This window comes from Aplidium turbinatum, chromosome 3, assembly GCF_918807975.1.
Source record: "Aplidium turbinatum chromosome 3, kaAplTurb1.1, whole genome shotgun sequence".
Classification (NCBI taxonomy): domain Eukaryota; kingdom Metazoa; phylum Chordata; class Ascidiacea; order Aplousobranchia; family Polyclinidae; genus Aplidium; species Aplidium turbinatum.
The window spans coordinates 25,820,334-25,840,059 of record NC_137474.1 but is presented as its reverse complement, the minus strand read 5'-3'; the positions used below and the strand labels follow the sequence as shown (position 1 = coordinate 25,840,059).

At 41.2% G+C, this 19,726-nt stretch overlaps 1 long non-coding RNA gene across 1 annotated transcript; it reads right to left on the bottom strand.

The window, feature by feature from the left end:
* Positions 1-894: 894 nt before the first annotated feature.
* LOC145767178 (uncharacterized) lies at positions 895-3,778 on the bottom strand. The gene is made up of 4 exons (XR_014288743.1): positions 3,485-3,778; positions 2,524-3,082; positions 1,797-2,166; positions 895-1,273 (listed from the first exon to the last, which is right to left on the bottom strand). It is a non-coding gene; the product is annotated as an uncharacterized LOC145767178 (long non-coding RNA).
* Positions 3,779-19,726: the final 15,948 nt, after the last annotated feature.

Below are 19,726 nucleotides of genomic sequence, written 5' to 3'. Positions count from 1 at the left end.
TCGGCGTTCAGCTGGCGTCATCAGGGCGGCGAGCGCTCACATTGGCGACATCGAAAATCGTTAGCTGTAGGACAGCGCCTCACTGGCGAATATCGTCATGATTTTTTTTCTTTAAAGTCATGACGATATTCGCCAGTCAGGCGCTGTCCTACAGCTAACGATTTTCGATGTCGCCAATGTGAGCGTTTTCTGCTAGCTCTGCGCCGTCGACTTTCGAGCGAGAGACGCGCTTTCGATTTTCGCTCGCTTTCCGCTGGCAACGCGCAGTCGAGTTTCGTCAGATCAACGAGATATAACACAATGAGTGGAAACTCACTCTTCTCTTAGTGTTTCTCTTTTATCTCTCTCGTTTCTCTACGTGGTTCGTTTCATGGTTCACTGCATGCACATGAAAGGCTACAGACTGCGACCGTACGGGTGTACGGCGTGCTAAGAATGCACTAAAGCAAGGCTAAAGTGACGGCGAATACCACGAAGTAATTGGACTGTTCCGACCATAGTATTATTGTTAGGTGGTTTAAAAGTTTATTTTCGTTACCGCTTGTCTTTTCAGATTATTGTGTGAAATTTTGAAGTAGGTTAATCAGGATGTTACAGGTCAATAAGCAGGGTAAATACATAGGCTCTTGCTAACAACAATATTAAATTAGTATAGGGTAGCAAAGGTCTACGAAATACGATACAAAACGACTGACTGTAGGCTATATGGTTATCAAAGTTTATCTTATCCAGCTATAAACAACCAACAGGGCTAGAAGAAGTTTGGCTTTTTATAACAGTGCAATGGAAAACAGTTCTGATAATTTAACCGTCGAGTATCTTGTGGAAATAATCGAAGATGAAGAATTTCAAAGTATTCCCATTTCAACGAGCGCGTCTACAGTGCAACGTGAATTTGGGTAAGAAAGCGTTTCAAAGGACCTCGCACCTCTAATTAAATTGTGCAGTTGTGTGTTGAAAGCTGAATAAAATTGTTTGGATATATTATCCGGTATTTTTGCAGATGTCACTTATGTCCGAAAACTTACAAAACCAACGGGGGATTGCGTTTTCATGTCAAGTCAAAGCACGCTGGAAACACATGTAATAACACCAGAAAAGGTATGGTACTACAGTTCCGCATATTACCTGCCTGTAGACCGGCAAGACAACTTTATAGCCTGAATCGTCCATTTACACATTGTTTCTACGTCTGGCGACGACGGATCAACGTTAAAATCTGACTGCAGTCGGCCACTTGTGTGTAACAATTGCTGTGGTAGGCATATCCAGTCTGCCAAATTAAAACATATCGCAAATATTGCATCTATTCAACACCTGCCTACGTCGAATCCACGTAAAAAGGGGAAATTGTTAGACCACATTCCAGACGTCAAAATAGCAAAATGAGGCCCCTAATTTCTTGAAACGGAGGCCCATACCCCCTTCAGGTTGCAACTAAGACATCATATATCTCGTTTTCGTTTGTAAAGGGGGCATTGGTCCCCCTGACCCCCCTCTCGGGAGCCCAGATTCTACTGAATAGCGTCATTACACCAATATATAATGGAAACATAAGCTACCGGGACGCATCTTTTGAAAATGTACCATTACATAGGTGTAAAGAGGGAATGGACCAATCAGAGGGTTAGGGAAAAGGATAGTAGGCCTAATAATATAGTTGCTAAGATCGAGTTTTCGACCAACCAACATGGCGTAGAGAGTATGCTATTGGCCAGAAGACTGGAGGTCGTTGGTTAGATAGCCAAGATAGCCAAGTTAGACGTGGATCGTCTGTTGTACGATATGGCACCAACCTTTTATTGTATCCATATGCCACCCTGGTGTTCATTACATCGAACCACTGGTTCATCATGCCGGCGAACCAGGCACTTCGCTCCATTTCAGGACCACCTCGTTTTTGCATCAACTGGCCGACTGTTCCGGATAGAACTTGAGCTGCGTAGCAAACTCTCATTTTTGAGTAACTTTGTAAGTTAAAATGGGCGCTGGTCAGCTTGCAGCAACGCAGCTCGGTGCTTTCATAGAGATGTGGAACTTTTACGAAATGCTCCCACAATATTTGCTTGCTGCCATACTGCAATAACCTGGGGCCACCAGGCCTGCTGGATGCGATGTTGTTTCGCGTAGTATCCTGGGAGACACTATATGCCAGGTTCTCCTTCACTGAAAAGTAAACACAAAAATTATGATATGCTTCACTTGAGCCATTCGTTCAGCCTGTCATGTTACAATGCGCAAAAATAAAAAATTCTCTGATGCCTACGATGTTAGAGTGATCTCATGGTAATTTGGGGGTGCTGATTCCAAAAATGGCATCGGCTTAGCGATATTGGCTCTAGTTATCAAGGTATGCCATCATACCATAGTAAATAATCAGAAGTAAGGACATGGCCATATAAGCTAACCCACCGGAAGCCATTTTTATGGCTATTGACGTTAATTACTTTCCACTGAGGGCAGATTTCACCTAGAGCTCATAACTCTTTCTTTATTTATTATACCATAGTAAACATATATTACCGTTTATCTTTAACTTGTATAGTAGCTTTAATTCTCGAAGGCACTGCTGTTGCTACTCGCAAACGTTTTAGAGGAATCGCACTGACGTTTTCTTCGTATTTTTCTTGCTCTTCGCTGCTGGTTTAGAATCTTCCAGCTCGCAATTTAAGCATTTTACATGATCGCATGTAAAAATACAGCAGGCAACAGACCTATGCAGAGTATAATGTACATAGAATGAACGTAATATTCACTCAAACGAGTTGAATTTGTTTAAAACTTGTCTATTGGATATTGTAAAAAAAAATATGTTTAGTTAGGTGTCCTTTTAAGGCAGTAAGAATTTTGAAAACTGTCTTTTAGCTAAATATTTTACATAGCTTGTTTTCGTTGTAAATTAACTTGTTGGAATACTCAAATAAACATCAAACATGAACAATAAACATAGAAAAATTTATATCAACAACAAAACATTCTTTTAAACTCATCCGGTTCAGTGTTCCCTCTGAGGCGAGAGAAATGCAAAATTGTTTGGGCATTGTTGGCAGGGCACCAATCACTAGCTCTTTACGAGTTCCCTCTGAAAGAACATAACATAGAGTGAATGCATTCGCTTACAAGTTCTAATGTAAAATGTAGAGACTGGTCTTTACCGACCAACAATTGAATATTTGACCAACATTTTAAAAACTTATATTTGAAACAAGAGCAGTCAAGTTCACAAAATTTCTGCTTAGTTTGTTACTGTAGCTCGATAGCTGTTTATGTGCTTATCTCATACCAGTGTCAGACAAATTTACAGGAGAAGTTTTGCCTCTTGCTAACTTGTGTCGCTGCATCACAATGTCCACTTATTAGAAATATATATACATTATAATACTATCATACAATGTTCACTTTTCACATGAAAACAATTTGGCAACCCTACTTCTGCATAACTGTAATATGTGGCACATTTACTAGTATTTAAATGCATCCTTACTGTTTAAAATGTACTTTTCTTCGAAGTGCTCTTCACAGATTTTCACTTTGTCTTTTTTAAACAAACTCTTGACGTTGTCATCTTGTCTATATGACAACACTATCTTTTCCAGATTATCAGCCCATTCTTTCTTGTTTTCTTTACAATAATTCTTGCTAGGCACACTAAACAAGTGATGGCGTGGTGTGCCATTACTACATTGAAGCATACAGCATATTATCGGCATTGAATCTCTGAGCTTGTGATTCTACCTATCAATTATTGCCTTTTCACTGTTTTATTTGTTACCTACTATTCTATACCTAAACAATAAATTGAGAGCCGCTCTGATATCAATCATTCATTAATCTGAGCGGAATATAAATGCTATCATTATTATTATTATTATAATTTCACGATTCAACTAGCAACAGTGCAAGACTATAGCCTAAGGTTTTAAAAACATTGCAAGACTTACGACGCTAGTCTAGACGGCTTATTAGAAATTCAGGTCCTTCAAAATTGATTAAGTTGCTAACAGGCTAACAGTAGCCTGGCTGGGTTAACTTTAGGGCTGCACTAGAGTTTAATTTTAGGCTTCTTACAATAACATAATGTTAAATAATAGGTTGAAAATAGCCTAACATGTGGATAGCACCTTACCCATGGTACAAAACTATGTTACTAATTAGCCAAGCACCTTAGGCGGTGAGATAGCTCAGTGGTAGAGCTCAACGCACATAAAATCGAAGGAACATCCCATCTAAAACTCTTGTGATGTCCGTTTAATCTACTGCGCAAGTGTCTGTAGTGAAGCGTGACGGCCGACACGTAAAACGGAGCAAAAAGAGGAGTTTCCACTCATTGTGTTATATCTCGTTGGTCAGATGGTGTTGGTTTCCTAAGAAAAGCCGAGCTTCGCGCTTGATTAGAAAAATTTCGTCATCATACCGTTTAGTTGCGCTTGATCGAAGTCACGTGCCATTTCAAACACGCGGTTGATTTGATTTGAAGAGCCTGTTTGTCTGATTAATTGTCTTTTCACTCTTTTGCGCTTGCTCAGTTATTGGGTAGACCACTGCTGTACAATAAAGCTTACTTTGCACTTATTTTGCTGTACCCGGTTACGCCTACAGCATGTAAGAAAGTGTCGAAAGAGGGAACTGTGTCCTAGTTTATTGTGTTTTAACCTTAATTACATGAAGATTTAAGCAAGCTAACAAACGCTTTCTTTTTGATCTGGAAGAAAAGTTAGAAGAAGATGTGGATGTTTTGGCAGCTATTGTAAGTCACTGTACTCATTTGTTATACACTTTTATGCCACAAGCTACATGTGTGGTAGGCCATGTCGGAATAGGTACATGCAATCATATTCCGACATGGCTACACCAGCCTTATGTCATGCAACAACCGATCAGTTAAATTCTAACATGACGTGTTGACAAAATATTTGTTATTGCACCTATAAAGTAACTGTTGTCATATTAGTTACATGTTTGTTTTCGCTTTGCAGGTGGTAACTACAGTAAATCATACTCAAAAAAGATTAGAACCTCCCAGACAGCAAAACCCGTCATTTTTACATTGATGTGACGTCTGCGGACATTGAACCAATGTAAAAATGACAGATTTTGCTGTCTGGGCTTTTAATTGTTCAACTGCTCAGTTTCAATTTTTAAAACTTGTTTGTTTTGCTCTAAACGCTTCCACATACATTTTGTGTGCAGAAATACTTTAGTTTGTAAAATAGAATCATGTTTATTAAACCAATTTATGATGATTTTTAAAGAATAACCTAACGATTAACCAATATATAGAACGTGTGGTTGTTTGGTTTGAGTTCACGATCTAGACTTCGCTTGTTACCTTGTTCAGTTCTAAACTGACTATTGAGTAACGCGTGGATGTTCATTTAACAGCGATGGAAAATAACGGTTGGAGGAAATGATTGTACGGAAACTGTGTGGAGAGTTATGCGACTTTTTATGAATGACGATCTGGCCGCTCAGTTTAATTGAAGTGGAAAAAACGAAAAAACTGCCTTTCTTGATCTGAAAATAAAAATGTGTTATTTGGTAAGTTTGTATTTATATAATTGTATATTTAAGTAGTTTTACGAGCTACCGTCAGTAATAAGTGCTGCAATGCTATTGCTAACACCATGCATACTACAGTACGATGGTGGAAAATGCCAGGCTTCTTTGTTTTTATGAATGGAAGTTAAATATAAATCAAATCAACTGAGGATTGACAATTGGAAGATTTATCAAGGAATGGAATATTTTTCTGTAATATAAACGTTAAAATGTGACAACGTCCTGTAATATATCAGTTTCTACTATTTAGCCATGCCTTCCCAATATCACATGCGTGGTTGTTGTTGCAGGATAAAACACTAGTTTCAGCAGCACCTTATCACAAAAGATATTTCAATAATGCTGAGTATTATCACTGATGAATTATATTAAACCCTCTCCCCCACCGATGTGACGCTAACGTAACGCTTTACATACCCCCCCCCCCCCCCGTCGCAGGCGTTACGTAATATTTGAACGTTCCCTAATTACAATTTTGTTTTATTACTACCCGTCTTGCTACGTCATAGGGGGGTTTATACAGTACATTTAATTGTAATGAACCCCGCTTATGTCCTCATGCAGGTTAAGGACACTTGCCATCGGTTCGATCCCTAATAATGAGTTAGTAGTGTAATTAAGTTGTTGTTGTGAGCGAAATTGTTTTCACAGAGATCTCATATTGTATTATTACAGATGTGATTCGAAGGCAAGCCAAGGCGACGGACAAAGTTTTCAAATCTGCAGTGAAGCGGTATTTGAAGGCGGCTGGTGACAGAAATGAAAAAAAAAAGAACCGGGCAAACAAAACTTCCGGCGCAGATAAAAACTCGGACGATACATGAACGCTATCTGTTTTTTGATTGTCTGTTGACCTTTTAGTGTTCTCTTTTAACATCTTGCTGCAAATTATTATTTTTGCGTGCCTCTTAATTCGGTTTGCTTCCTTCGTACAATAGTTGTATTTGGGAAAATCTTATCCCGACAAGCTATTGCCAAACACTGTTGTGCCGTCTATGCACTAATATTAATTCTTGTGGTGAAGTCGAGTTTAATGTTATTAATCATTTAATTAATATCTTTAATGTTGTTATTCAAACGTGTTTTCGGAGGTGTGTTTTGCCGCCAGTCCTAATCCCTAACATTACCCCGAACCAAAGCTCTTTGGCGTCAAAACGACCTGTTCCCATTTTTTTTATATTTACCTAATGGATGTCGGAACGCAATAATCACTCATGATTGTTGGTATACTGCATGTATCCTACGTGGATGTTTGAATTTTGTGCTATCTGGCTTTGAAGGTTGCCAGCATGACAGCCACAACAGATGTGCAAACGAAAATGCGTTATGGTTGTCGTTCAGGTGGCCCTTCCCTATAATTGTGGTTGCCGTGCTGGCAACCCTCAAAGCCAGATAGCACAAAAAACTCATTAATTTGAATTTCTCTGCTGGCTACGTATTAATCTTTATTACACCATAGAGTACAGTGGAAGCAATAGTAGTGTTCTTGATGTTGCTGTGTATTTTCTTCCAGTGCTGTGATTTTGACGTATTGCAATACCTATCATATAATTATGCTTATATAATTATGATACTGTCGTATGTAGTAAGTTACACAATTGGTTTCTAACCGGGAGTAAATTTTACTCACCCCTACCCTAGACCTAAGGTAAATCTTGCAAGCAAACATTTTAATCAAACTCATTATAGTTTGGAAAACCAAGAAAGTTTTTTTTAATAGAATTTTTTGCTTAAAAATTATTGTTTTGCGAAAACTGTCAAAATTCACTTAACAGCTACTGGGCTTTTACAAATAATCTCATGTTTATAGTCTTTAGCTTTGCTCTGACATGGCTTGGACTTGTAAATTGTTCTGTTATTTGTATTACAAATGATCAGAAAAACCGCCATTCATTATTACTGAAACATTTTTTAGCATTGTGTTACGAAAATGGAGCTGTGGTAAGACAGTGTATTAAAAATCTTCATTGTTTTCGTTGTTTTACATTCTTGAATTGCGTCTCGCTTTAACCACAAAAAGACGATTAATACACGAAATGCTTCAAAAAGTTTTAGTGTTTTGTTTTGATAATTTCGCAAACAACAGCTGCTGCTGGTGGCCGAAAAAAAAAGAGCTTCAGCAGGGCGACATTCGTCAGTCCAGCGACAGCGCGCGCAGCCGCAAAAACGTGCCAGTAAGTTTAGCGAAATTCGTTGGCGTACAGACAGCGCGCCGTTAACTAACTTGAGCGACTTTCGCGATCGAAGCGCTTACGCACAGCCGACTTTATTGTCGAATTTCGCCAGCGTTACGCCGGCTATGCGATGAGCAGATCGGTGGCGGCTGGCTGGCGATTATCGCTGGCGCGTCGCCAATAACTTCGCTAGCGTGGAGCTGGCTAGACGCCAATCTTTGCTACTTAGGCATTATAGAACATTTTCGAACATTTTCAGGGGTTGTCGAGCATTTTCAGGGGTTGTCAAGCGTTGTAGAGTAGCTACTTTCAGGCATTGTTTTGAATATCCAGGCATTGTCTAGGATTTCCAGGCATTGTCGATCATTATCAGTGGTTGACTGACAGGCTTGTGAGGCATTATCGAATATTTTCACGCATTGTCGAACATATTCAGGGGTTGTTGAGTATTTTCAGGGGTTGTCAGGCATTGTAGAGTAGCTACATTCAGGTGTGGCGATCCCCGCATCATACCCTTCATATAAAATTCCCGCACAGGCAATGTTGGGAATTTCCAGGCATTGTCCAGGATTTCCAGGCATTGTCGATCATTATCAGTGATTGACAGGTTTGTTAGGCATTATATAACATTTTCAGGCATTGTCGAACATATTCAGGGGTTGTCTAGCATTTGCAGGGGTTGTCAGGCATTGTAGATCGAGTAGGCTAGCTACTTTCAGGCATTGTCGATAATTTCCAAGCATTGTCTAGGATTTCCAGGCAGTGTCCATCATTATCAGTGATTGACAGGCTTGTTAGGCATTGTCGAACATTTTCAGGGGTTGTCGAGCATTTTCAGTGGTTGTGGAGCATTTGCAGGTGTTGTCAGGCATTGTAGAGTAGCTACTTTCAGGCATTGTTGGGAATTTCCAGGCATTGTCTAGGATTTCCAGGCATTGTCGAACATATTCAGTGGTTGTTAGGTTTGTTAGGCGTTGTCGAAAGTTTTCTTGGGTTGTCGATCATTTCCAAGTTTATCAGGCATTGTCGATGTTACACACTATCCACAATACACAGCAAAAAACAAACATTAACACATGTTTTCGATAACAAACAGTCATACAAGGAAGAAAAACATTCCTAAAAAGCATGTTTTTCATCAATATTCCGGAGAGAAACATTCTCGATCGACTCAGATAATTTGCTTGGTAGATAAATCCAGTCAGAGCTTTAGTAAGTAGGCTATAGAAACAAAATATCCATTGCTGAAAAATAAAAATTGTTTTTGATAATTTTGAATCTCGATTTAGTGTTTTTCATGAAATCGAAGAAATAGTCGACTACGTCTCATACCCGTTCAAGTCGGATTTAATTGTGTCTACTCTCTACTAATTTCTCTCAAAATAAATGAAATATTTTTGTTGGAAACAGGTACGTAGGTACGATTGAAGTGGAAATGTAGACATTGAAGGTTCGAGCATCCGAAGATGATTTCTGGTGGTTTGGTGTTGATGCAAAATAGTGCAATATCAAAAGATGTGCGGAACACATCCATTCTAGTTTTGGTTCAACTTATTTATGTCAATCTGCATTTTCATTTGTAATAGACTGCTCTGTGCTGACGATGGTGGATGTGTGATAAATGTAAATGCATTTACAGTAAAGGTGTCACTGGAAAAAAATTGTTTAGTGACTTTATCACCGACCGATTGATCGCTAGTGATTAAGAAATTTTCTAGTCGATCACAATCGATGAGAAGTTGGCCATCCCTGGCCTAGAGTATAACAGGAGCAAATTGTAATAACTGCTTCCGAAGTTTGCTTAGGCTATATCTTCTTCAACAGGAATCCAAAAATAGTCAAGTGGTATAGCGTATTGAAACAACTTTAATCCTTGAGTTCCGTCAGTTCAACAAAGACAACCTAACAAACCTTGCCTCCGAATTTTAGTATGAGGCTCAAATAGAACTTAAGCCTAATCTTTTTGTTCTTCAATAATGGTGAAAACGTCTGCCCCGAATGGTCTGTGGATAAATATCATATTTTAGTAAAATAAACAAAAAAGCAGCAAAATCAAACAAAAGTAATTTTTTAATTTTTGGAGTAGGCTATGTAACTATATGAGCTTGAGCAATGTAGGCTACTTCAAAGCAGTTCTCCATATTCAAATCTGGAAAACAAACAGTAGGCCCATAAAGAACTAACTTCATAAGACCTCCGACCGACAATTTCTGCTGACGTCTGAAAATCAAATCATCCTCTCAAATCACTAGTCTGCCTTCAAATTGCGAGTCGCTTTTTTAAAAGTATGTTCAGATTGCGGTCCGTCCCGATAGATCAGTTGGTTAAGCGCCCGCCCCCCCCCCCCCCCCCCCTTTATGCACGAGAGAAACCGCAAGGTTCTCTGATTCAGCTCACAGGGTGTACGTACGAGCAACGCATTTTAAGGACAGTTTGTTTTTATTTCTGACCATCACAGCGAATAACAATATATGCCAAACTTAACAGAGGTCTAGAAAAAGTAGAAGCGACAAAACGCGAAAGTTATGACGTGCTTGACACCAAAATAGAATAATCAGCTTAAAATATGACACAAAGGTAAGCAAGAACTATCTCGAAAAAACTATCCTCTTCTTCAGGCGTACTGAGTAGACTTAGAAAATTTACTTCTAGAAAAGTTCTCATCAATATTTATTATAGCATTGTAGGCTATACACTCGCACCTACAATATGGAATTATCAACTGGGGATGCGCACCCACAAAATACTTGAATAGAATCCAAGTTAGACAAAATAAGATAAATAAAATGAAAACTAAATTACTGCCACTCTATCAAGAAAATAAAATAGCCTACTATCTGTTAATTCTCTCTCTTTAGGTAGGCTATCATAGCTGATACAGCCCTCGATGTAGGCTACAATGATGTTCCAGTTTGATCGATCTCGTGCTTCTTGCCAAATTTTAGTAGGGTTTTTGATAAGTGGTTGAAAATTGTGCAAAAATGTGAATCTTTGTGCTCCTCTTGACCGTTTTCCTAGAATTTTTCTACTTAAAGATAAATCTTCAAGTTCGCCTTTTCTTATAATGTGACCTAAGAACTTCAGCTGCCGCATTTCTAAAGATCTCAGTATCTGCTGCTCCTGGCCCATCTGTTGGAGAACTGCTCTGTTGGTTCGAAAAGCTGTTCATGGAATTTTAAGAATTCTTCGGTAAAACCACATTTCTGCAGCTTCAAGATTTTTTCGTGTTTTTGCCGTTAGTGTTTGATTGATTGATTGGTTTATGTTGTTGTGCAATATTATAACAGCAAAATCATTAAATGATGCAGTACGCTTAACGAACACAATTGAAACAAAGAAAAATAACAAATGTACACTGCATCGTTGATAAGTAAATCACAACGGGAAGCTGCGAAGTGACCATGACGGTCTTCGAGTCAAGCAACCACCCTCAGCCGAGTCGATGAATAAACACTTAGTAAACATTACACTAAAATATCTACACTAGCAACAAAGAGTCAAGATAGGAAACAAACTTGCTTCCATGATATGTCAAAATTTTCACATCCATACATCAAAATTGACCAAACAAAGCATTTTAACAAACGAATTTTTAAGGTTTTGGAGAGCTTTCGATCTTTAAAGATTTTTGCCATGGTGTTGAAACTTGACTTTGACAATGCAATGCGTCGTCTAATTTCTTCTTCACATCGGGTGCTTGGATTCAGTACCGGTATTGAGCCCAAATAATTGAATTTTTGAACCTGTTCAATTTTGTTATCATTGCAGTACACGCAAATTGTTGGTTCAGGAAGACATTGTTAATTCTACTTATTTAAGTTACTTAAGAAGACATTGTTAATTCTAGTTAATTCTACGTATAGCCTAAACTGGAAATAAGCAAATTTATGTTCAAATTTTATAATAATAAACTACCGGAAAACTTCAAAACTTTCTTTACACATGTATCAGCTATTCATTCGTATAACACCCGACGTTCAAGCTCTAATTCACTTTATACTAAACAGGCAAATACCCAATTATTTCAAAAAAGTTTAAAATGCATGGGAATCAAGGTATGGGACAGTTTACCTCAAAATATGAAAAAAAAAAAAACATGAAAAAAGGCTTCAAATTTTTCAGTAAAATGTGCAAAAAACACTTCTTCAATAATCAAGAGCTATAGAAACGACATCCACTACCTGACTATGTTAATTGTTATTATTTTTTGTAGTATCTGTATTTGTTTTTTTCTGTTCTTCCTTCCTTCTTCTTTTTTGTGTCAATTTGCTACAATATTTAAAAACCCAATAGGCCTACTTTCTTTCGTATAACTATTTGAATGAGAGAGTGCAGACTCGACGACCTCCTACGGCAGTGGTTCTCAACCTTTTAGTCTTGGTGGACCCCTTTTGGTACCTTCGAAGCGGTCGCGGACCCCTGAAAATTTATATTTGAAATTTTGGTAGGCTGATATATCGCGTCTCCTTATGGAATCATACGTTACATAAGTTTCAAAGCAACACACTTGGAAGGATTTGCTGGATTCGCAACGCACTTGATGATTGATGAGATTGACGAAATTATGTTATTTATTTATTTGCATCAGACAAGGTTGTCCATATTAAAACCAAAACACAAAAAGACAAGACCTAAGGAGCCACTTGGATGACATGTGCAACATATCATTATAGTGCTTAAAATATGTCGTTTTATAGAAAGCGTCTGAGGACATTAATGCTATGATAAGAGAATTGAGAGACTTGTAACAACGTTGCACAAAGGCATAAACTGTTTTCCGCAATAGAGCATCAAAAGTTGTAACATTTGCATTGACTTGACATTCACGTGCACTAGTAAAGCGAGGTATATTGTGTAGAATTCGAAATGAGTCATTATATGCAATTCTAATCCGATTGATAGAAGAACGGCGATAATTGTGCCAAAGTTGACAAGCATAAAGAGATGTACCGTAAGAGCGAAACAACACATTTTTTACTCTCCGTGAACATTTACTATGTTTATTTTTTAATTTGTTTGCAGTACAATAAAGAGATTTAACTTGTCGCAGTATGTCCTTGTCATCTGATAATGAGGATGTGATATGCACACCTAAATACTTAACATTTTCAACAAACTCAATCGGTTCTTGGTCAAGAATAATCCTTGGGGAAGCAGACAGATCGAAATGTTGGGCTTAAATAACACCCCAAAGGATTTTCTACAGTTAAAAGTAATGTCATGTTGCATTGCAAAGTCTTGGCAGATTTCAATCAATTCACGTAAACCAAAAAGGCTGGGACAAAAGCAGCAAAGGTCATCAGCAAACATAATGTGATTTACCAATGCATTCCCTACATAGCAACCCGCTTTAGACATGTTAAGCTTTTTGGATAGATCATCAACATAGAGGGCAAAGAGGTAAGGGCTCAAAACCCCACCCTGCCTCACCCCATTTGAAACATGAAAAGGCTGAGAGAGGTGGCCACCCCATTTTACACGCATAGTTTGATGACTGTACCAATACTGTAACAAACGGACAAATTGCATAGGCACTCTTCTTTCAATCATTTTTTTAAACAATGTGTGATGATTAATTTTATCAAAAGCTTTAGAGGCATCTAGAAACACGGAAAAGACAGGTGTATCATGCGACGTATATGAATGAAGGTATGAGCTATCTGTTGGCACACAGGATCAAACATCAGTAATCCTGATCCATATGCTCATTTGATGTTTTTCAATAAATTTTATCAAAAGTTAATAGAATACTTGCGACCATTAAAGAGAATTTTTCCCTTTTTTTATTTGTAAATCGACATTAGATCAACATTAATTCGTTATAATCATAGCCGCTGCAAAACTGTGAGTGGTGATGAAAATGCAAACGTTAGTCAGCAGTCTAAGTTAATCATTGATCAACAATCTGTTGTCTCAAAAGAATCAATTTAAACATAGCCGACAGAGTCTTTTTTTAAAGGGTTTAAGTCATTTAGTGTAGGTATATGATATGTTTTAGTTAAGAAACCAAACCTTTGTGCTACCGGTATGTCCTTTGTAATTTCAAACGACGCACCAATGCGTTGCGACTTACAGTTTGAGAATTACTGTAGGCTAATACATAAACAAAACACAAACAAATTTTCAATTTCGTAATTTATTAATCATGCTAAAAACTCAGAAACTTTTACGGACCCCCTGAAATCGCTTCACGGACCCCTTGGGGTCCGCGGACCCCCGGTTGAGAACCACTGCCCTACGCCTTCAGGGCTACGGTCTTTCGCACCCTCTCATTGGATGCACACTGTCAGTTTTTGTTTTATGTATGTTTCGGCGTTTCGCATCCAAACAAAAATAAAATGACCATCCATCCATCCAACACCTTCGAAGAGTTTCAATATTTAGAAAAACGACGAGGAAAAAAGAGCAAGGAAAATTTTTTAAATTTATATTGGTAAAAACAAAAAATAATAAACAGTTGCTATGTTGATCGGCCTTGGTGAGTTATCAAGAGTGCTGATGGTCTGGAAGTGTGCGTTATAGTCATGGGGTGGGTGTCTCATCATGGAGGAGAGCAAGCTATTGAAGGTATTGCATCATGAAGAAGAGCTCCATTCAGCTACACTTACTGGATGGAATAATAACAACACTTCAGCAAACGGAAACTTCACTCTGCCAATCTAGGTGACCGGGCCAGCGGCGGTGGTTCAAAGCCTCTATAAGTAGGCTATGGGAAACTACAAGAATTAAGGTTTCAAAGAAGGTTTTTTAGTCCAAGAATAAAAACATCTCAAAATCAATTATCATTCCGTTGGCTACACCTAGTGCCGCCGCTCGGCACACTACTGTGCCACGGCATGCTGGTTACAAAGTAGCCCACTGGGCTGTAATGATGTTTCTGAAGAAAGGAATTTGAAAACCTTTACTTTTGTAGTTGGTGCATATAGGGCCTAGATGATGAACTGTTTTATTTTGATCAACGACGCACGAGTACAAAATAATTGACACAGCGAGAAGAACACAATAAACATAGCCAGGTCAGAGACTTTAAAGAACCGGCCTGCCACGCCCCGTGGAGGCGGGAAGCGGCGTGATTATGGGGTGGCGATGCACCCGGAAGAGAAGTCCACCAGCTTAGGTCGCGGGGCCAGGCTGGGGAGTCTAGGTACCTGTGGAAGGAAAGTGTGGATCGAGAAGTTTGTGCGACTTGTCCGCAAAAGTTAGAATGGCGGAACGGGCCAGGGAGACGGGCTTTGCTTTCTGCAAACGCAAAAAAGTCAGCTCACGATGGGCCGGGCGACAGAAGTTTTATAAAGCCAGGCAGCGCCCACGTCTCCATCACGTGACCGTAATACAGGTACGTTTGACTCCTATACCCGGTCTGCCCGTAGGCAGAGCGGATAAACTTTGAGGTCTCCCACGAGGAAGAGAAGCTTAGCTACAAGGACGATTTGAATACTCGTGACTAGGCTAGGCTACGAATGACTAGGCTACGTTATCAGGAAAAATATAGAATAGTTGGATGAAACTTTGGAGGTTGCATCGAGTTGATCGGGAAATCATGTTTATCGATGAGTTAAAAGCAACGCGAGGTTGATCCGAGCGGGAAAGAGCAGCATATCGGTAGAAGGTAGTGTGTGATAATCTAAAATATTGCTTTAACTGCAGACAGTGCACACCGTTTCGACCTCCCGGTCTCATCAGTGCAGTAGTTAAACTGTTTTATTCGCATCAACAGCGCACGGGTACAAATAATTGACACTGCGAGAGAGCACAAACAAACATAGCCAGGTCGAAGACTTTCAGAAACCGGCCTGCCACACCCCGCGGCGGCGGGGAGCGGCGTGATTTAGGGGTGACGATGCACCCGGAGGGGTAAGTCTACCAGCTTAGGTCGCGGGGGCCAGGCTGGGGAGTCGAGGTACCTGTGAAGGGAGAGTGTGGATCGAAAACGTTACATGACCCGTCCGCAAATTTAGAATGGCGGAGCGGGCCAGGGAGATAGGCTCTTTCTGCATTGCCCAGAAAGATGGCCTGCGACGGGCCGGGCGACCCGTCGCGTGTGGACGCTGGAACTGGCAGTAATTGACCGCCGGACGGCGCCCACGTCTCCCTCACGCGACCTCGGCGCAGGTACTTGACTCTTATACCCGGTCTGCCTGTAGGCAGAGCGGATAAAATTGGAGTCTACCATGAGGAAGAGAGTCAACTATTTAAGGATAATTTGGCTCTCGTGGCAGACGAAATTCAAATAAAAATGTAGAGCAGGGGCTTCCCATTTGTGGTACCTAAACAGTAACCGAAAATGGTACTACTGCCTGATATTTTTTCAATGTTTGCAAAATTGGCTAAAGACATTCATCGTGTTTGAATCATCATCATCATCGACGTATGAGCAGGTCTTTCCAAGCTAGATTGGAGGGCAGGAAGTCATCAGCCACTCAACAGTCTCGTCGTTCAGGACCCTTAGGCCATGCGCACCGTGTGGAGGCCGGTGGATTAGGCAGTGGTGAATGACATGGTCTGCGGTCTGTTCTGTGGCGCCACACTCGCATTCTGATGGAGGAGCCAGGCCCCACTTGTGCATGTCCGAACGAAAGCGGCCGACGCCAGTTCGCAGGCGGTTAAGCCTGATCCACGCAAGCCTTGCGAGGGACATCCCCGGTGGACGGGGATCGGCGTCGGGTATGAAGTCACGGAGCGTGGAGGTATATGGTTTTGCCACTCCGTGTTCCACATGTGGTTCGTCCAGTGTTCCCCACTTAACCCAAGTTCTTCTTCGTTCTTAAGTAGTTGTTGTGCGGCAGGCACAAAGGGGCGTCTTGATTTCAGTCGCTGCTTTATAGGTGGTGGTCGCTTGAATGTTGCATGGAGGGGATGGTCGGGGTCCAGAGCGCGGCGAGCGAGAAGAATCGTGGCTCCTTTACGACGTTGCTCAGCAGATTGGATGCCTGCTAGGATAGGTAGACTTAGTCCGTCGGGGTGGGACGCAGGCATCCAGTCACAGTACGCAGCGCATCGTTGATGGCGGTATTAATATGGTGGGTGTGAGAACTACGGCACCAGACTGGTGCGCAGTACTCAGCAGTGGAATGAACAAGGGCTAGGGTAGTTGTACGAAGAGTTTTGGCACCAGCTCCCAAGCAGGAACCCGCCAATCGCCTCAAAAGTGCGAAGCATGTAGATATTTTTTTGCGCAGTGACTCCAAGTGTCGGCCGTACGTGAGTGACCTGTTCAGGGTTATGCCGAGATAAGTAGGTTCGGCAAGTAGGGAAGGCGTTCCCCGTCAATGTTGATGTTTATCTCGCGCTGTGCTTCTCAGTTGTTAAGGTGGAAGGCTGCCGACACTGTCTTTGACTTGCTGAGCTGTAGCTTCCATTTCTGGAGGTATGCTGATAGTGTTTGCATGTCTTGGCTGAGGTTCCTCTCCACTGACTGCCAATTTCGCTCTGAGTGCAGGAGTGCCAGGTCGTCTGCGTAAGCATATTTCGTGGAGATGGTGGGGGCATGTCGTAGGTGTAGGCTATGTGTTGAACAGGACAGGAGCCAAGACGGAGCCCTGTGGGACGTCGATTTTGAGTCGGCATAGTCTGCGTCGATGACCGCTACCAGTTGTGAGGGTAAAACTGCGGTTTTGCACAAGTTCCATCATCATATGAACCATGTGTCTGTCAGGGAGCAGACGGAGTAACTCGCAAGTAAGGCCGCTATGCCATACAGTATCATAGGCATTAGGTACTTAGGCAGCCGTGAGATCGACAACACGGCGCCAGCCTTCTTCTTAGCCGAGAAGCTGTCCTCAATGTCTTGGGTCATAAGTGTGACCTACGGTTGATCGTCCGTGTCGGAAACCAGCTTGTTCACGGGGGAGCTGCGGATCTTTTATTGGTTCGACACGGGCGTAGATGAGTCTCTCGAGGATCTTGAAGGGGATGCAGAGCAGTGACATTGGGCGGTAGCTCTTTGGGTCCCCTGTGGGCTTCGTTGGCTTAGGAACTGCAACCACAAGGGCTCTTCTCCAGATCCTGGGAATTCTCAGGTGGCGCAAGCAGCAGGAAAGGAAGTCTTTTAACCAGGACTTTGAGGAGGCAGCAGCATGGAGTGTCAACTCCGGGCATAGGTGGTCAGGGTCCGGGGCTTTACCTGGCTTTATGTGCTGGAGGGCGGCGGAAAATTCGTCCGTGGTGAACTCACCCGAGATGTTGTCTCCGTCTGGGGTTGTTACCCTCCAGAGGTCCGTCATTTCTTGTAAGACGAATCTGTCTGATTCACGGTCTCTCGGTTTGTATTTCCCGTTCTCCACAAGTTGTGAGGCGATGGAATTTGCTGAAACGGGACGTTGTTGACGAGAGGCATGTGATCTGCCAGTTAGGTTGTTCAATGTACTCCTTGCTATGCGACTGGAGTGCGTGAAGTTGATTGATTCAACGGCTTCTGTTCAGCGCTCCTTCCTCTTTGAGTCCATCTTTGCCAACAGGGCTGTGGCTGAACTGTTGGTGTCATTGCCCTGAGGGGCGTGGAGGAAGTCGGAGAAGAGGCTTTCGCACTCCTTGTCCCAGCACGGCATGTAGTTCTTTCGTCGGCCGCGGGGGATAGAGTGTTTTGCCGCTGATGTTATTGCATCACAAAAGTCCTAGTAAGCTTCTTCCACGTTCTTGGTGTGTGGTGATGGAAGATACTGCCTGGCTTCGTTGGTGAGGAGGCTATAGTACTCCCAGTTAGCCATTCTGAAGTTCCATCGCTTAACAGGCTTGCTCGGGACAGGCATTGTGAGCGTTAGAGCCGTGATAAGCGAGGGTCGGTGTTGGGACTTAGGGAACTTCTCTAGCACACGTTTCTCCGGTTGGCCATTATCGGGGTCATCACTCACGAAGCCAGGTCGGGGTTTGTACCAGTGTTCCAGCGCCCGGAGAAGAAGCTCGCTGCACCCTTTGGATCGTGCAGTAGGGTGAGGTTATTATTGGCTGACAATGAGGCCAGGCTTTCTCCGTCTGTGTTGGTGGTGTTGTAGCCCCAGTGAACGTGGTGGCAATTAAAATCGCCAGCATAGAGGCTGGGTTGGAGGAACTTTGTTTTAATACTCAATTGATTGATTTTAATGCATTGCCATAGGCTACTTCATTACTATATTGTTATAGGCCTACCCTAAATAGTCGAAGATGAGCTGCCATACTGTATTTTCTGGTTATAGGCTACGATAGAAGCTGACTTTTCTCACCCTGTGGTATTTCACCCCCATCCAAAGTAGGACTTGAGTATGGTATCAGCACCATACGCATGATAATCGAAATAGCCTACTGCAGCGGTCCCCAACCTTTTTGCTCTCACGAACCGTTTTTAAACAAAAATAGCCTTGCGGACCGGCGGACCGGTTTGTAAAATATAATAGACAATGTAACAGTTGAGGTCGGAAAATGAAGCTAGTTTAGCAGGGAGTCTGTGAGGATTGCTCCCCAGAAAATTTTGACTAAATTTACGTTGTTTTGATCGCATTTTGATGCATTTTTAGGCCCAATAATGATTTATTTATGAAGTCGCACACCTCGTAATTGATCAACATCATCAAATTAAAAATAGATTTTTAGAAGTTTGAGTGACAAATTTTGATTTAAAATTAAAGTTACTTTTTAAATATATTTTCTTTCTCGACTACAGAAGGATTTCAATAATTTATTTGTTAAAAGTTTGTATAGTAGTATATTGTATGAGCTTAAAGTAAAATTTCGAAAATCCATTTCAGGTGCCCCCACCTTTCGTATATACTGTAGCTTATACAATGCACATTTCACCTTATACTTCAATTTTATTGTTGGGTAGTTGATTGATTGATTTTTATCCTCGGACTGGGAAAGCTTCTTTGAGAGCTTAATCCTGACAGTTTCGCGTACTTGTAGAGGCTTTGAACCAGCCGGTCACTGAGATTGACGGAGTGGAATTTTCGCTTGTGTTCTTGTCGGTGTTGAAGTGTTCTTGTCGGTGAATTATTCCATCTACTTGGTGTCACTAAATGGAG